Source organism: Nannospalax galili, unplaced genomic scaffold, assembly GCF_000622305.1.
Source record: "Nannospalax galili isolate Female #2095 unplaced genomic scaffold, S.galili_v1.0 scaffold459, whole genome shotgun sequence".
In the NCBI taxonomy this organism is placed as follows: domain Eukaryota; kingdom Metazoa; phylum Chordata; class Mammalia; order Rodentia; family Spalacidae; genus Nannospalax; species Nannospalax galili.
The window spans coordinates 599944-615928 of record NW_008344211.1 but is presented as its reverse complement, the minus strand read 5'-3'; the positions used below and the strand labels follow the sequence as shown (position 1 = coordinate 615928).

The 15985-nt window shown below is 54.3% G+C and overlaps 1 protein-coding gene across 4 annotated transcripts in view; it reads right to left on the bottom strand.

Moving 5' to 3' along the window:
• Window positions 1-15985, bottom strand: part of Cbfa2t3 (CBFA2/RUNX1 partner transcriptional co-repressor 3) — a 58672-nt gene extending 42687 nt beyond the window's left edge. For 2 of the 4 annotated variants that reach the window (XM_008840535.3, XM_008840530.3), the window contains exon 1: window positions 15799-15974. The gene's annotated coding sequence lies outside the window, so the exon portion shown is untranslated. Of the gene's footprint in view, window positions 1-15798 lie in introns of all 4 variants that reach the window. The other 2 variants (XM_008840531.2, XM_008840533.3) reach the window with 2 other exon arrangements.

Here is a 15985-nt window from a genome sequence, read left to right as displayed (position 1 = left end):
TTTTTTTTGGTCTTTTTGAGACAGGGTCTCCCTGTAGCCCCTGCTGACCTGGAACTCACTATGTAGACCAGGCTGGCCTTGAATTCACAGAGATCCATCCACCTGCTTCTGCCTCCTGAGTGCTGAGACTAAAGTCATACGCCGCCATGCCTGGCTCTCTGCGGAATCTTTAAAGCAAAACAAAACACGGAGGTGACAAACCTGAGGAACAGAGAAGTTCCTTCGCCACCACTGAGATGCAAATCTGCCTGGCCTAGTCTCTGATAGACAAGACGCATCTGCGGTGACGCCCAGCCCGGCGACAACCCAAGAGCCAGGTCCCTGGGGAAAGGCTGATGGCCCGGGTCGGGAAAGCCAAGCCAGCTTCAGGACTTCTGTGCAGGCGGTAAGGCGCCCCAGCTCCACTTTTCCCATGTTTTCAATGTTGAAAAACGTGTGAATTGTGGCACACCACCTCGAACCCGCAAAGGCACACTGCCAAAGTTAAAATAATGCTGCTGCTCACATGGGTACTAGATGATAACCAGGGGCTGGGACTGTCATGTGGGGAACATTCCTCCTAAAGTGCTGGAAAGTTATCTTCCTCATTCCATGACGGCGTGACTGACAGGTGACACATATGGAAGACGGGTTTGGAGTCCACACAGGGAGACATGAGGCTTCCACCCTCCTCTAAGGAGGTAGTAATGTGATTCATCTGGTCACAGGACAAGCACCAAATGCCCTGGAGTGTGGGGTGCGGAGGGCATGGTGGACAAGGCCAGCTTGGACACCTGCCCGCCAGGGCTTCTCTGCCTTACTTTCTCTGGTGTCCTGTAAGCTGCCAAGAGCCATGGAAAGTCAGCCCCATGTAGTGCCACCCTGATGCCCTCTGTAGGGAGCCCAGGGCCTCCTCAGAGTCTGGGAGGGGGTGGGCCCATGGCTGTCTCTATCTCAGCCTGCCCAGGTGAGAGCACACCTAGTTCCCCTCCCAGACTCTCACACCCAGGGTGGAGGGCTACCCTGAGAAGGCCCGGCAGAGCCCAGGCCTAGGATCCAGATCTGAACTCAGCATTAAAAGTCCTCCTGCTCTTGCAGAGGAGGCCTGGTGCTGTCAGACCTCAGGGAATGTTGCAAAGGCTGGAGTCTAGGGTCTCTGCGTTCAGGCCTGTGCTGAGGGTTTGTCAGGGTACCACTGCTGAGGTCAGAGTTTACAGCCCTGGCAGACCCTGGCCAGGCCCTATGAAAGTTAGGAATTATTTTGGGGCCATTCAGATACCAGCCCAGGATTCCCACAGGCTGTTCCCCTAGCATGCTGTCTTCTTACTGACCAAAAATACCCCCAAAACAACTATGGTTGTGGGGCTGGTGGAGTGACTTGGTGGATAAGGGTGCTTGCCACCAAGCCCGACAACCTGAGTTTCTGGAACCCACATGGTGGAAGGAGGGACCTGACTCCTGCAAGTTTTCTTCTGACTTCTACACTTTGCTACATACACATCACACACACACACACACACACACACCCACCCACAATGTTGGCTTTCCAGGTAAGCCCTGGTCTACAAAGCCTAGAGTTGGAGTGACCCAGGGTTCCCATCTTAGGGAGCTGGACCACATTCTCTGCCACCCCAAGCTTGAGCTCTGAGGTATTCTCTGACCAAGGCTCTCATCCCTGAAAAATTCCAGAATATTCTATCCTCTAGCCTACTGCAAGAGCTGTCCCTAAGGTCTGCAAAATTCCAATCCATGGTCTCCCAAAGCCCAGACTTGCCCCACAGGTACTTAGAGAACCTCAGGGTCTCCCCCCCCCGACATTTGTGCAAAGACCATTTTGAGGTTTTCTTGGCTTTGGGCAAGGGTATAAACTCAGACACTGCCCCAGAACCTGCCATTCACCTGTATCACATGTGAGGAAGCAGAGGCTGAGGTGTGAGTGACAGACTCATGAGCCAGTGGTGCTGGCGGCCTCAGGGCCAGTGTTTCCTGGCAAGGTGAAGTCCGCTCCTCAAGCACTCTAAAGGGAAAGAGACACGACAGGATGCCTGACCTCGCACCAAGCTCTGCGTCTTACCAGTATTTCTAGGTAAGTGCAATCTCAGTCACATTTACTCTTTAAATTTTTTTTTTGATTTATTTAGTGTGTATGAATGTTTTGTCTGCTTGTATGGCAGTGCACCTGTGTCATGCAATGCCCATAGAGGCCAGAAGAGGGCATCGGATCCCCTGGAACTGGAGTTACAGGTGGTTGTTAGCAATCATGTAGGTGTTAGGAACTGAACTCCGGTCCTCTGTAAGAACAGACAGTGCTCTTAACTGCTGAGCCATCTTTCCAGCCCCAAATTTTCTTTTTGGTGGTGGTGGTGCTTGGGATTGAACTCAGGACCTCCCAAATGCTAGGCAAGAACTTTACCACTGTACTACATCCCAGCCCACACCGACTCTTAAGAAACAAAAACAAAGTGGGGTGCGGTGGTGCACACCTTTGATCCCAGTACTCAGGAGGTAGAAGCAGGTAGATCTCTGAGAATTTCAGGCCAGCCTGATCTACATAGCAAGTTCTGGGGTAGCCAGGGCTACATAGTGAGATCCAGTCTTAAATAAATAAATAAAAAGGCCAGGCATGGTGGCATATGCCTTTAATCCCAGCACTCAGGAGGCAGAGGCAGGTGAATCTCTGTGAGTTCAAGGCCAGTCTGGTCTACATATCAAGTTCTAGGACAGCCAAGGTTACATAAAGACCCTGTCTTAAAAAAAGAAAGAAAACCAGGTGTCTCTAAGTCAAACTCTACCACAGGGATATCATCTCCACCCAACACAGCCAAGGTGTTTTCCAGTGCAGAGCCTGAGCTCAGACCCCAGCCCTGAACTTGCAACTGGGCCTCCGCTTCCTTGTCTGCGCAATGGGATCACTGTAACCCCCCCCCCCCCGAGAAATACCATGGGAACACCATATAGAATTACTTAACATGCACGCACATCACAAATGGAAAAGCAGGCCAGGCATGCAGTAAATGTTTTGTTTGTGACAATCTATAGCCAGGCAGTTCTGGAGTGGTTTCCTTGGCTGCTTTCCTGGCTCTCTGTGCCCTCCCCAGCAGGTGTCAGGGCCCTACCCTCCTTACACATCTTCCTACTTTGCTAAGTCCCTGTGATGGTAGAGTTCTTGGCCTGTGCTGTGTATCACAGTGGCCAAGAGCCCCTGTGGCCAGGTAACTCAATAGGTGGCTATGCAAGGGGAGCTGAACTTAAATTTTTATTTCACTCTAAATCACTCAGTCACCACATGAACCTTGTGGTAAGCCATTACAGGGGCAGACCCATGCATAATACGATGTCACTAACAGTGTGGGCAGGGAAGGGAAACCCTGCCTCCCAGCCTAGAAATGGCCAGATCTGGCTGGTCCTCACTCTGCCAGGCCTGATGACCACAGTAGCCTGGGCAGCTGTCACCCCGAGCAGGCGCCTACAGCCCAGGAACAACACATCCTTTCTCTGAATTTAAGGAAACAGCCTTCCTTGGAAGCAACCGGCAAACAGATGTTTCCTCCTGGCAGGCCGGAGCCACCCACCCTCCCCACCACAGGGCTGCCACTCTCACCGTGAGGCCAGGGCTGCACAGGGGAGACCCATCAACGTCTTCTTTTTAGGCAGGGGGAGGAAAATATTTTTTAAAAATGTGTTTTACAAGCCTGCCTTTGCCATTGTTTATGTAAACAGGTAAATTGTTTCCTGCTTCAATTAAAAACATCTGCCACATAAATGAATACCAATTAACTCATCCTGTTTTTAATTACTCTGTTAATTACACACAGGCAGCAGCAAGGATGGCATGGAGCAGGGGGGCTGGGTGCATCCCCCACCCCCTGCCTGGCAAGGATCCGAAATATGTCTGGCTGGTGACGGATCAGGGTGGCAGGGAGGTGGTGGCATCCTGCCAGCCGGGATTTCCTGATCCGGGGCTGCCAAGCAGGCGCCTTTTCCCAGTCTCTTGGGTGGGGGTCTGGCCCGAGTAGCCTCTATCTCCACTCTGTTGTTGCAGGACTCTATCTTCAAGTCCTGCTGACCCTGGGACATCAGGGCCAGAGTGCTCCCTGTGCACAGCTTCCCGGATCCCACTGGGAGGCAAAGGCTGGAGGGCAGACGCACGGGTTTCCCCCAACCAGTCCTGCTTCACTCTGTGACTGGAGGCAGGGAAGGACACTGGATTTTCCCAAAGGGACCACAGGGAATGATGTGTGCTGGATGTCTTGGGCTGGCCTTTACCATTTGAATACACTCCGTTGTACCCCAAACACATGCTCCCCTCCCCTAGATCCACTCATCTGGCCCTTCTTCCTCTACAGCATCTTCATCATACAAGTCTCCCTTTGCTTGTTTCCAAGGAAGGAGGAAGCCTTGCCTGCCTCCTCTGGGGAGTACCATGGTACCCATTATGATGTCCAAGACGGTCTACCAAGTGCAGAGACCTGTCCAAGGTCAAATTCCCAGGACTAGAGTCAGAGTCAGAGAGAAGTCCACGTTCCTGTAGCACAGCCTGTGCCTCAGGCAAGATGTTGGCTTATCTAACCAACCCAGCCAGTTCTGGGCTGAAGATAACAATGACAAAGGAAAGGGTTTTATGATTTCCATTTTATAGACAGGGTAACAGAAGGTCAGGGAGGGTGAGGAGCCGCCCCTGCACACAGCTAAGAGGGCCAACCTGCTCCACACAACCCTCATTCACATTGCTGCCAGCTCCAACACAGTCCCCACTAAAGGTCCTATGTCTTTTCCACTTGGCAAGATGGCCCACAGTAAGACCACACAGCAAGATGGTGAGGAGAGGCACAGCCTTGGCGTTTGAAGTCAGTCTACTTTCTGGTGAGGGGGGTCTCTGCGGTATTCCCACTGGGAAACGAGGCCTTCTCCTCTGCCAGTACAGGTCTTTCTGCACTTACTCCAGGCTTTCCTTTCCTAAGCAGGACCCACTGAGTTCCTATGCTGTCCCAGCCCCAGGAGCCAGAGGGGCCCTGTGGAGGCTCTGCCACCCACACTTCCTGCAAGCACCTGCTGGCTGGTGCGAGGGTCTGAGCTGCTTCTTGTTTGAGCAATAAAGTATATATCCTGCACAGAAGCTGAACCTGCAGCCACACTGTTAAGGGGTGGAGGCTCCACACAGCTTGCTCAAGAATCATGGGAAGTCGAGGTCATATCCTCTAGACACAGCTCAGCCTGTCACTTCTAATCTCAGGCAGCCCACAGCGAGTACAGAGCCTGTATGGTAGGAAAGGGCCCTGGCATGTTTGAACAAGGGTGCTGGGTTCCCCTAGGTCCACTTTATGTCTTCTTTGTTGAAGAGAGCCCCCCAAAACAGCCAGAGAAATGAATCTTCACCTATCCTGTTACCTGGGCCTCTTCTGAGGGCTGGGACATACATGGAAGGTGGAGGGATCCACATTTGGGCCATGGCCTGGTCTGTTTATTTGCGTGTTTGATTGGGACATGACCGTACCCTAGCCTAGGCTGGATTGGAACTCATTCTAGCTCAGGTTGGCCTTAAATTCTAGATTCTCCTGCCTTAGCCTCTTGGGAGCTGGGATTTCAGTTATGTACCGCCATACTTTATATCAATTTTTGTTGTTTTTGTTTTTTGAGACAGGGTCTCACTCTGTAGTTCAGGTTGGTCTGGAATGTACTGTGTAGACCAGGCTGGCCTTAAACTCAAAGCAAACCTCCTCTGGGGTGTTGAGATTACAGACATAAGCTACCATGTAGTGAAAGGACCCTTAAGACCTACAGGCTCATCCACTCCCACCCTGGATCTGAGGAGAATATAGTGATCAATGTGGGTAAAGCAAAGACCCTGGGGGCTATGTCTCCTCTGGAGAGCCACATTTGCTGGTCTTGTGTGTAGGTCTCTCCCAGTGACCATGTCCAGAGGTGGGGGCTGTCCACAGTATCTTAGCTCTGCACCAAGCCAAGGTGTACTCACAGAGAAGGCAGGAGTCTGCCTGGAGCGACACTGCCAGGTTCTATCTCTCTCTTTCCAGCCTTGGAACAACAGACCGGTCCACAGTGGGTGGAGGCTGCTTCCTGCCCTGTTCCAGTCCATCTTCTCTTCTTCTGGCCCTGGGAAGGTTCCAGGCAGGCAGATGGGCCTGGTGTTAGTGTTGGTGCAGCTGCTCTTGGGGAGCTGTGGGCTGGCTCTGCTGCCTGCCTTTTGAGCAGGAACCTTCTGGATATTTTGATTCGTTCCACCAAATGGTCTCAGAGAACCTCGAGGCGATCTGGAGTGGGGCCCTTGGGGAGTTTTCCTGAGAAGAGAGGTGCTGCCAGGCTCTCTGCTCTGAGTAAGGGTCTCTCCTCCCTGAGAGACAGTTTCCGTTCCATAGTGTGGGCAATAAAGGCTCCCAGAGGGTATGGAGCTACCCCACGTCAGCCCACTGGCCCTAAATATGAGACTCTACGTTCTGGGAACCCACTGGTATATCCAGTAACCAGGAACTCCAACATGCATGGGAACTTGGCAGGGTACTTTGCTGGGCTGCAGATTAACTGCTGTACCTGGATCCTACCTGCCCCAGGACGGGCCTCTCTGGGTAGAGAAGCAGGTAGCATGACCAGCTAGTATGGGTGGCTTGTTTGCTGCCACCATGTGAGCACGTTCTTAAAAGAGAGGCCACAGTGCATGGTCTGTATGTGGTGAGGTGGGGGGAGCCGGTCTCCAGCAGGATATCATCTAGCCTGTCCTGCCCACTAGAGGGCTAGGGGTCACTGCTTCCATGCTTAGGACTCACTTTCCCCATCAGAGAAAGGAGTGCCCCTACACTCCGGAGTCAGAGAGCTTGTTCCCAGGTTATACTGATGTCTTGGTTAACGTTTGCTGTCAACTTGACACAGCCTGAAGTTGTCTGAGAGCAAAGCCTGGACTGAGGAACTGCCTAGATCAGACTGGCCTCTGGACATGTTTGTGGGAAATAGTCTTGATTGTTAATTGATGCAGGAGGGTCCAGCCCACTGTGGGCCGCACGATTTCTAGGCAGGTGGCCTTGCACTGTATAAAAGAGCTGGCTAAGTGTCAGCCAGCCTTCAAGTTGGCTAGCAAGCAGCATTCATTCACCCGGTTCTTGCTGTCCTTTGGCTGTGAAGTGAATTCCTTGGCCAGAGGTAATGCAGTGTGGGACAGAAGCAGGCCTTCAAGTTCCTACCTCAACCTGGAATTTAAGTTGAATAAGCCCTTTTCCCACTTAAGTTGCTTTTGGTCAGTGTTTATCACAGACCAGAACCTAACAGAAATGAACCTAGAACAGCCAGGGACAGGGTGGTTCTGGGGCTTAGATGTGATGCTTCCCTCCTTTCCTTTTTTCGCTGGGAATGCCCTGCACACACCACTGAGCTGTGCTCCAGCCCTAAGTCTTAAGTCCCCTCCTAATGTCCAGCACAACAAACCTTTCAATCCACCATTGCCTTCAGGATGGGGTCCCAGCAGCCCAGCCTGACTTTCCTAACACTGGGGTCTGACCCCTTCTCCACACAGCAGCTTTCAGTAGACAGGCCCTGACTTGAGCTGTGTCTCCCCCACCCCAGCGCCCCATGCTTGGTGGCCATCACCAAGCCAAACCTTGGGGTGTGTGTTTATCACATGCTATCAGACCTGTGGTTGTCCCAAGCCTTTATCTCAAGGATGTGGTGATCATCCACTACATCAGTCATGTGGCCACAGGGAGAACGGTGGGCAGGAATCTTCATTTGGGTCAAGCTGACTGCTGGCGTGTGTTTGGTTTGAGGATGGGAACTCTCAAGCCTTCATTCCCTGTCTGTCAGATGTAAGAGCACCTTCTGGCTGGGGGCAGGTGGGCTCACTTTGTAAGGGGCCCTTGGGTGCTGTGGTGCCAAGCGGTTGGCAGGAAACACTGCTTTTTCATGTTTTCTGCTAAGCCCACAGCACTGCAGGGCAGGCCGTTCTGGCCGCCCTGGCCCTTCCCAACCCTCTGGGTGCTCCTGCATTCCAAGTCTCCTTGTTGTTTCTCCAGTGTGTCAGGCATGCTCCTGGTTCAAAGCTTTTGCACAGCTGCACAAGCTTTGTGGGGGTGGTCACTGGCTCTGTCCCCTTGTAGGCTTCTGTACAATGTCCCTTTATCAGAGAAGCATGACCTGAGTCTGCCAGTGACCTCTCATTGCCCAGGATGAAGCGCCATCATTTGTTGCCTCCACTCACTGTCTCTCTCAGATACCGGGTTGGGTTCTGGACAGCACTGGCCTATGGCAGGTGTCAGCCATCGTCAAAGGAACAAGCCCTGTCTACTACATTTCAACTAAGGACAGGTATTATGGGTATGGAGTGCAGGCCAATATAGCTTCCTGTCTACCTACAGAATTCTTTCCCGTCTGTGACTCCGTGGATGTGGCTCCAGGACAGTGTCTCCTACAAGCCAGCGCAGTTCTACAGCCAGGCTAGGGTCCCCATGCACAGCCCATCCCACCCCACTGTAGGGACAGTTGCACAGAGAGCACTGAGCGCCACTGCTTTCAGATTTGGAGAGAAATAAAAACTAACCGGCTCACTATGTCCCTAAGGGGATCTGGTTCTGGGATCCTGCCCTGTGTTCAGAGGCTGGAGGAGGGGCTGGGCTATGGGAGGCAGGGCATCTGCTCCTTTCCATCAGCCTCCCAGTGAGAGCTGGATGGCCAGGGAGGCAGTAGCCTTGGCTATGGGGGCCACACCAGCCATGGCTCTCAGTTGCTCCAGGGTCGGGTGGGCAATGGCTGCAAGGGGGACAGGCTTCTGGGGGAGACTGAGAAGCAAGTGGAGAATAACTATCTGCCTTATCCATTGCACCACCTTCTCTGGACTAGCATCACCCACACAGAGTGTAGACTCTACTGGGTTGCCTGATCCCGAGAGATGTCAGCCCTGACTCTCCCTTCTGCCTCCAGCAGGCAGGTCCCCTGCCATCCCTGGGCAGCACAGCTGCCCAATCCTCCACCCAAGGCCACGTGGAGAGGCACTGCAGGAGGTCAGCTTAGGAAGAGCTGTGGCCCCAACACTGACCTCCTGCTACCTAGGTTCCCCCAGACTGATGCACTGGTGGTCCTGTCCGCATTCTGTCCTGTGAGCACAGCAAACAGCTACCTCACGGGGTAGTCTGCCCTAGAGCCATGGACGAGGTGAACTCTGGGTCATTAGTGAACTGCTCTCTCTCTCCTTCCTCTGAACCTATGGCATCTACGACCTGATGACCACCTGGCATGAGCCCTCAGGAAATGTCTGCTGGGGAGGTCAACAGTTCGAGGAACTACCAAGTTGACCCCAAGTTGCTTCCTGGGCTGGCTGGCCTGAGACCCAGGGCCATCTCGCAGACAGGGCACAAACACACAGGGTTTAGCAAGTCACCCTCCCCTCTCCCAGCCCAGTGAGGGAGCCCCTTAGCCAACAGTGACACCACAGCCAGACACAGACCTGTATGCAGAGCACCTCTCCCTCCACAAGAGGTGGTTTGGGACAGACAAAACTTGCTCCATGGAGCTACTGGGTAGGCAGCCACACTGATGTTTGAAAGCAGAAGACGGCACAGTGTGGGGTGAGCCCCACATGGAGAAAGTAGAGCAAAGGAGGGGAAAATGGGCAGGTGGTACCACTGAGACATCCGGGAAGGACAGGAAGGCGGGAGCCATGCATACCCTGGGGAGGGGACAGCATTCTAGGCAGCGGGAAGCAGGCAGTGCACAGACCCTGGAGGCAGAGTGTCTGACACATGTGGGTAACAGGGAAGCGGTAGGACAGTGAGTGTCCTGTGGGAGGTGGCTGTGCAGTCGTGGAAGCTGTGGTGCGGTGCCCTTCCTGGAGGGCTGCATCTAACTGGCATTGGTGGGGACTCCCCTGGTGCCTGTATGGGACGGGCTTGGAGCACAGGCAGAAGCAGAAAGGCCAGGACAAAATCAGGTTCAGATGGTCTGGCTACAAAGCAGGTGCTGGGGAGCCCAGTGACTGTTTGTGGATCAAACACGATGACAGCTTGCAGGCAGAAAGGATGCTGTTCAAACACACCCCCCCTCCACCCCAGGCACTGGTGAGGCGTCCCTAAGCCAGCAGGGAACCTTTGGTGGCACTCCTTCCCCCACCTGTTCTTGGCAGGGAGGACCAGATAACCACACAGCTAGCCCTGTCCACCAAGTAGGCAGCTTCTCTCACTGGTGCACCCTTTGAAACCCAGGGAGCACAAGACCCAGAAAGTCCACTCCTAGGAACCTATGTCCGCAGCAGCACAAGACATGACAGCCAGTGGTGGAAATACACATTTCCAAGGAGAGACAAGGGAAACTCAAACATGCTGTGTCCACACAGTGGATCATTATTCAACTATAAAAAGGGACGAGGAGTCAGGTGTGGTGTGCATGTCTTTAATCCCAGCCCTCAGGAGACAGAGACAGGGGGATCTCTGAGAGTTCAGTGCCAGTCAGGGCTACAACAGTGAGAATCTGTCTTTAAAAAAAGGAAAAAGAAAGGAGAAGGAATGAGGGAGCAACACATTATGCTAACTGGATAAACCTTGAAACTATCCTGACCAAGATGATACACTGTCTACTTACCTGTGCACACTCACACAGTGGTACGCACATACCAGCTCATACTTACACAGCTGCACTCTGTAAATGCACACACACCTGTACACACTCACACTCTTGCACACAAGGTACACATACACATCAGCACATGCTGGCATACCTGTACACAAAGGCCCCCACTGGCCCTGCCTCAAAGTCTAACTTGTCTGTGGAGAGAGCTCTGCCCTGGTATCTTCCTCCGCAAAGTCACACACAGTTGAGTGGCCTCTGAGGACTCACTCAGGGATAGAGCTGCCCCTGGCTTATGATTCCTGTAGATAAGACACTGACCAATCACAGAAAATGGTCTCATCAACAGTTGGAGGACTTCAGGGAGACAACAGGGCAGTGAGAGCTAGAGGTGTCCTGTCTGCTGGATGTCCATCATCCAGAGACTGACCGAGTCCTCGTTCTGGCTCCTTTAGTAGTCCCATATGGCACCCACCCCTCAGCACTGCCCTGTGCTTCCATTGGGAAGTTACGAGGCCTCCCCGTCTTCCCACAGTGACCTAGTACAGATGCAGCTCTCCCCAGCCCAGAAGAAACCCTTAGGGACATAGGCCAGAGCTCTCCCCGACCCAACCTCCTTTGCTTTCCAGATGTGTGTTAACTCAGGGGCCCTGGATAAATGGGTCACCTCTGCAAGACTGCCCTGGGCTCTCTAGGCACAGCGCACCCCACGGTGCCACATGCCACATCCCTAGAGTCACAGTGATCATGTGTGCTCTGCGTGCCTACCTGGTGGCTCCTCCACCAAGCAACTTTAGGATATGACCCATCAGTGGCGGTAAAATAGGTGTTCAGGTGATACAGCGCACATAGCCCAGGGTGTGACCACATTCACTGGCTGTCCCCATAGGAGGAGGGACTCCAGTTGTGGTCTGGGCTGTGTAGGAGGTTTCCCTAGTTCACTGTTTACAAATGGCAAAGAGCAAGTTTCCAGTACAGGGTCAGGAGGAGAGGAAGGAGGACCAAGTGTGGTCGCTTGATGCTCACACCCACATCAGACTCTGAGATGGCGCTAGGTGCTCTGCAGAGAGGGAGGGGATAGGACAGTCTACCCCCAAGAGACACAGATGAAACCTGAGGCACAGAGAGGGCAAGCAATTTGCAGCAAGTCACATAGCTGTGCGTAAGGCTCTGAAAGCCAAAGGGCTGTGCCTTCCTTTCTGAGGGCAGAAGATGGACTCTACAGGTCAGCAGGGGCTCTGACTCTCTTGATGCCCTTCTCTACCAGTAAGATGGGACCCACCGCAGCCAAAGCGGTTTCCGCTGGGCTCTTTCCTGGGTGCTTCTGAAGGGGACCAAGCTTCCTTATGATTCTCACTTGTCAACCAGGGTTGTCAAGGTACATGAGGGGCCCCCTTGACTGGCCCCCAGAGTGTTGGGGAGCATTTCTGTTGCCCTTTGCTGCCTCCCCCCTTAAGTAAACAAGAGACTGTGCTCCTGGGTCTTCTGCTACTTCCACAAGGAGCCTCAGACTCTGCCTGGGAGGCTCAGAGCACCGGGGCAAACTGGCCCCAAGAGGCTGAAAGGGAGTAGAAAGGGAGTCCATGAGCTCTGGGCTCTCCTGCAGGAGGAGTCTTGGCCTAGAGACATCTTCCTTATTATGGCCAAATTCATTTTTGTTTTCCTTCCCGGTGACATCTGGCTTGCCGTGAGGTCTTACACATTACAAAAAGCAGGAGCCTGAACTTCTGTTTTATTGCCTAAGGAAGCATGCTGTCGTTCAAGGGAAGAAGGGAGGGGAGGCCAGCAGGGCAGCCTCTACCAAGCTGCTCTCCACCTGGTCAGGCTGGGACTGGACGTGGAAACTAGGAACCAAGTGTTTATCGCTTCCATCATCCCAGGTTTTTACCCGGATGCCGGTGTATCAGCCCAGCCTCTCCCACTGAGGCCGAGGGCCACTTTCACACAGGACACTTTACCGCACAAGCGAAGCCCTGTAACCCTGCTCTCACATGCTGCCCTAGTCTGGGTTCCTCAGAGGCAGAATCAGGTCCCAGGAAAGTTGGAAGAACACGACCCTCAGAAAAGGGGGTGTTGTTCACTCACTCAGTTCCTGAGGAGACAAGAGCAAAATAGGGATGACCACTTTCTCGGAAGGCAGAATAGGGTTCGCCTGACCTGGTCCAGAGGCTGGACACCCTGTGGAAATGGTCCTCAGGCCTTTGATGTCTAGAAAACCTCTCTGGGTCTATAAAGTGGGGCAGTGATGTCAGCAGCCACTCTAGAGTTGCTGTGAGGTCCCAGTGAGAGGAGGCAGACCAGTATTGAGTCCAGCACAGCCTGGGATCCCAGGGGTAAGCTGGACTGCCCTGGGCTATTTCTGTCATCCACTCCCAGGATGGAGCAGGCTTTCAGGCCATGACAGCAAACACTCCCCAGGGCCAAACTATGTTCAGGCAGAGCAGCCTCAGCAAAGCCCCACTGTTGACCACCCCCAGGGGCCTGGGGATGAGGCTGCCCCATGGGTGTGGAGTTCTAGCAGCAGTGTCTGCTATAATAACCATATGTCATTTCAGTGGCTTCCAGAGAGCTTTGAGTGACACCCCTGTCTCCAGATCTGTGAGGTGGGAACCAGGAGAGGGTGGTAAAGCTTCAGGTGAGCCAGAAATGGCAGAGATGGGGCTGACCAGGGACTGTAGGACAGCTGCACCCCACCTGCCTGAGGTGCCCAGCAGAGGGCTCCCCACCCATAGCATTAACCCTGGTCACCTGTAGCCCCTGGGATATACTCAAAGCCTCAAGGGTGCTGAAGGAAAAGCCAGGCACAAGGATTCCAGGAGACCACACAGCTCAGAGGGGGTGGGCTGGTCATCAGACTTACCCTACCAACTCTCTCTAGTCAGGCACGGAGACCTAGACAGGACAGCAACCACTGTTCAAGAAGGTGCTGTGGCCCTGGGTGCGAGGCGGGCAGGCAGACCCAGAGGCAGGCAGGATCAGGGAACAACGGCTGCTATGCAGCTCTGTGGAAGCACTGGTCCCTTTGCCTTGGGCACTGCCAGTCCAGCACCTGCTGTGCCTGCTCCTCCTGCACTGGGTTCTGAGCACACTTTGTGCATGCACACTCCTGCAGACAGGAAAGAGCTAGGTGGGTCCTCTTCCCTCTTAGCAGTGGAAGAAATCCAGATCCATTTAATTCACCACCATCCTGCTGCCCTGGCACGTGGGAGGCTGAGGATGAATCAGAAACCCCCAAACTCATCCTGCTTATGGAACAGCAGGGGAGGGGAGGCCCACTGAGAGCCCTAAGACCATTCCAGAAGGTGGTGGCAAATGCCTCACCTCAGAGGACGCTGCAGCCAAGCCTGGCCCTCCACAATGGGCAACCCCACTGACTGGGATCTTGTGGATCAGTGACCTAGTCTGCCAGCATCTCCAGATACTTGTGTAGGAAGGAAAATTAATTTCCTCCAGTCGTGCAGAAATGAAAATATGTGGAGCCCAATCAGAGAGATTTCCTGGAGGTGGTAACTCAATTACAAAGATAACCCAGTGACAGAAGAGCCGGGCAGGGACCTCAAGGGCTTGTGGGTGGCCCACAGCAGCCCTGGAGCATCCTGCAGGGAGGCATCCAGGAGCGTCCTCCACGTGCCAGCCTGGGCTTCGCATATAGCAATGACGTGGTGCCATGCTAGGTACACATGGCCCTCCCTCTTCTCCCAGTCATCAAGATCACAGCACCCCCATGAGAGGTAGATTCTGCCAGAAAATCAGTGCTAACATGATCCCTCTTCCCTGCATCTAGCTCTCGGGTAGCACCGAGCGTCACAGCTGTTCCTTCTGCCTGTTTTCCTTTCTCTATGTTTCTCAGGGCACAAGAATGGCCCTCAACCCCGCTAAACAGAGACCCAAATAGCATCACTGTATCAGCACAGTGTTCTGAACGGAAGACCTGGTGCTTGTAACTCCTCCTGTCAGCCAGGGAACTATATTTTGGGGGTTCCATCCTTCAGAGGATTGGGTGGGGTGACAGTATGACCCTATCGTCAGCACTCCATGCTCGTGGTCAAGAACGATCCACAGGACCATCCCAGGGATCAAGTAAATTCTAGCCAGGTGAGACTGGACTCTCTCAGGCCAGCCTCCACCTCCTGGGGTCTGAGTGAGATGAGAGCGCCCCAGCCTTGAGAAGTTTCTCAAACCTTCCAGCAACTTGCAAGGGCAATGCCAGGGCACAGAGCCGGTTCCCTTTGTCTTCAGCCAGCACTATCCCCTGATGGCTGCCTGGGAACCTCCTGTTTCTGAGCCGAGAGAGGAAGCCCACACCCAGCCAGACATAATGAAGCCACATCCTGGCCTCAGGGCAGGAGGGACAGTGTGACAGTTACTGGGATCAGCCCCACAAACAGGAACACGAGGTTTTCTGTTATTTAGAGGAACTGGGCTCTGAAAGTCAGCCTCAGGTCACACGGCAGGACAGTTCTATTTGGAGGGCAGGGGTCTCCACATTCCTAAGTCCACCCAGTACTGTGGCTACCAAGCCCAAACATACCAAGTTCAGGGCTATGTGTTTAGAGCCAGCGGCTCCGAGTCGGGAACTGCCAGCCTGGCTGCCTTCTGCTCCACCTTAGTCAGCCCGACTCCGGCTCAATCTCCAGCCATCTGTCCCTCCTCGGTGCTCACACCTCCTCCCCGCTGTTCCCACAGCCTGGCTCTCGGCCTGCCCTACACACAGATGGACCGTTCCCAAAGGCTGTAAGCAGGATCGAGGCTGTGCCTGCACCTGGCTGTCAGGACCCCAGGGAGAGCGGTCAAGGTCCCCTCCCCACCACCAGGAAGGATGCTCAGAGCCAGGGCCTTGACAGATCCAGGGACCAAAACAAGAGGGGGAGGGGCTAGAGGAAGCAACAGACCCTCTCCTGCCAGCTCTGTCTCTCTAAGGGGTGGCCCTCTGGTTCTCCAGTCAGTGTCAGCCCTGTCACCCAGGCTACCAGCCTTTGTTAAGGAAACCCGGCGCCCCGCGGTGGTGGTGGTGGTGGCGGGGCTCCTCCAACGGCTCCGCTACCATTTTCAAGTTAACCACACCCTGGGCAGGTCGAGCTGTCAGCTCACCTGGGGTGAGTGCACTCGGTCAAGTGAGTGGGCGCAGAGTTGGCTCCACCCGGCCGTGGGCACGAACTTTGTAAAGTGGCGGGGGGCGCAGTGCGCGACCCCCGGGAGGGTGAGAGGCTGGCGGAGTAGGGTGACAGCGGCGGCGCAGCACGGGGCAGAGGCGGCACTTACGGTCTGGAGCTCCGGCGGGGCGGTCGCCCCCTGGCAACCCGGCTCCTGAAGTGGCTTTTCCTTCTCACTCGGTCGCCACCTCTGTAACTTGGGCGGCGATCTGTGCGCGCTGTCTTCTCGCGCGGCGCGGGGTTCAGGCGCACGGCGGGGCCGGAGCGCGCGGGGCGGCCTCCGGGGCCATGCCGGG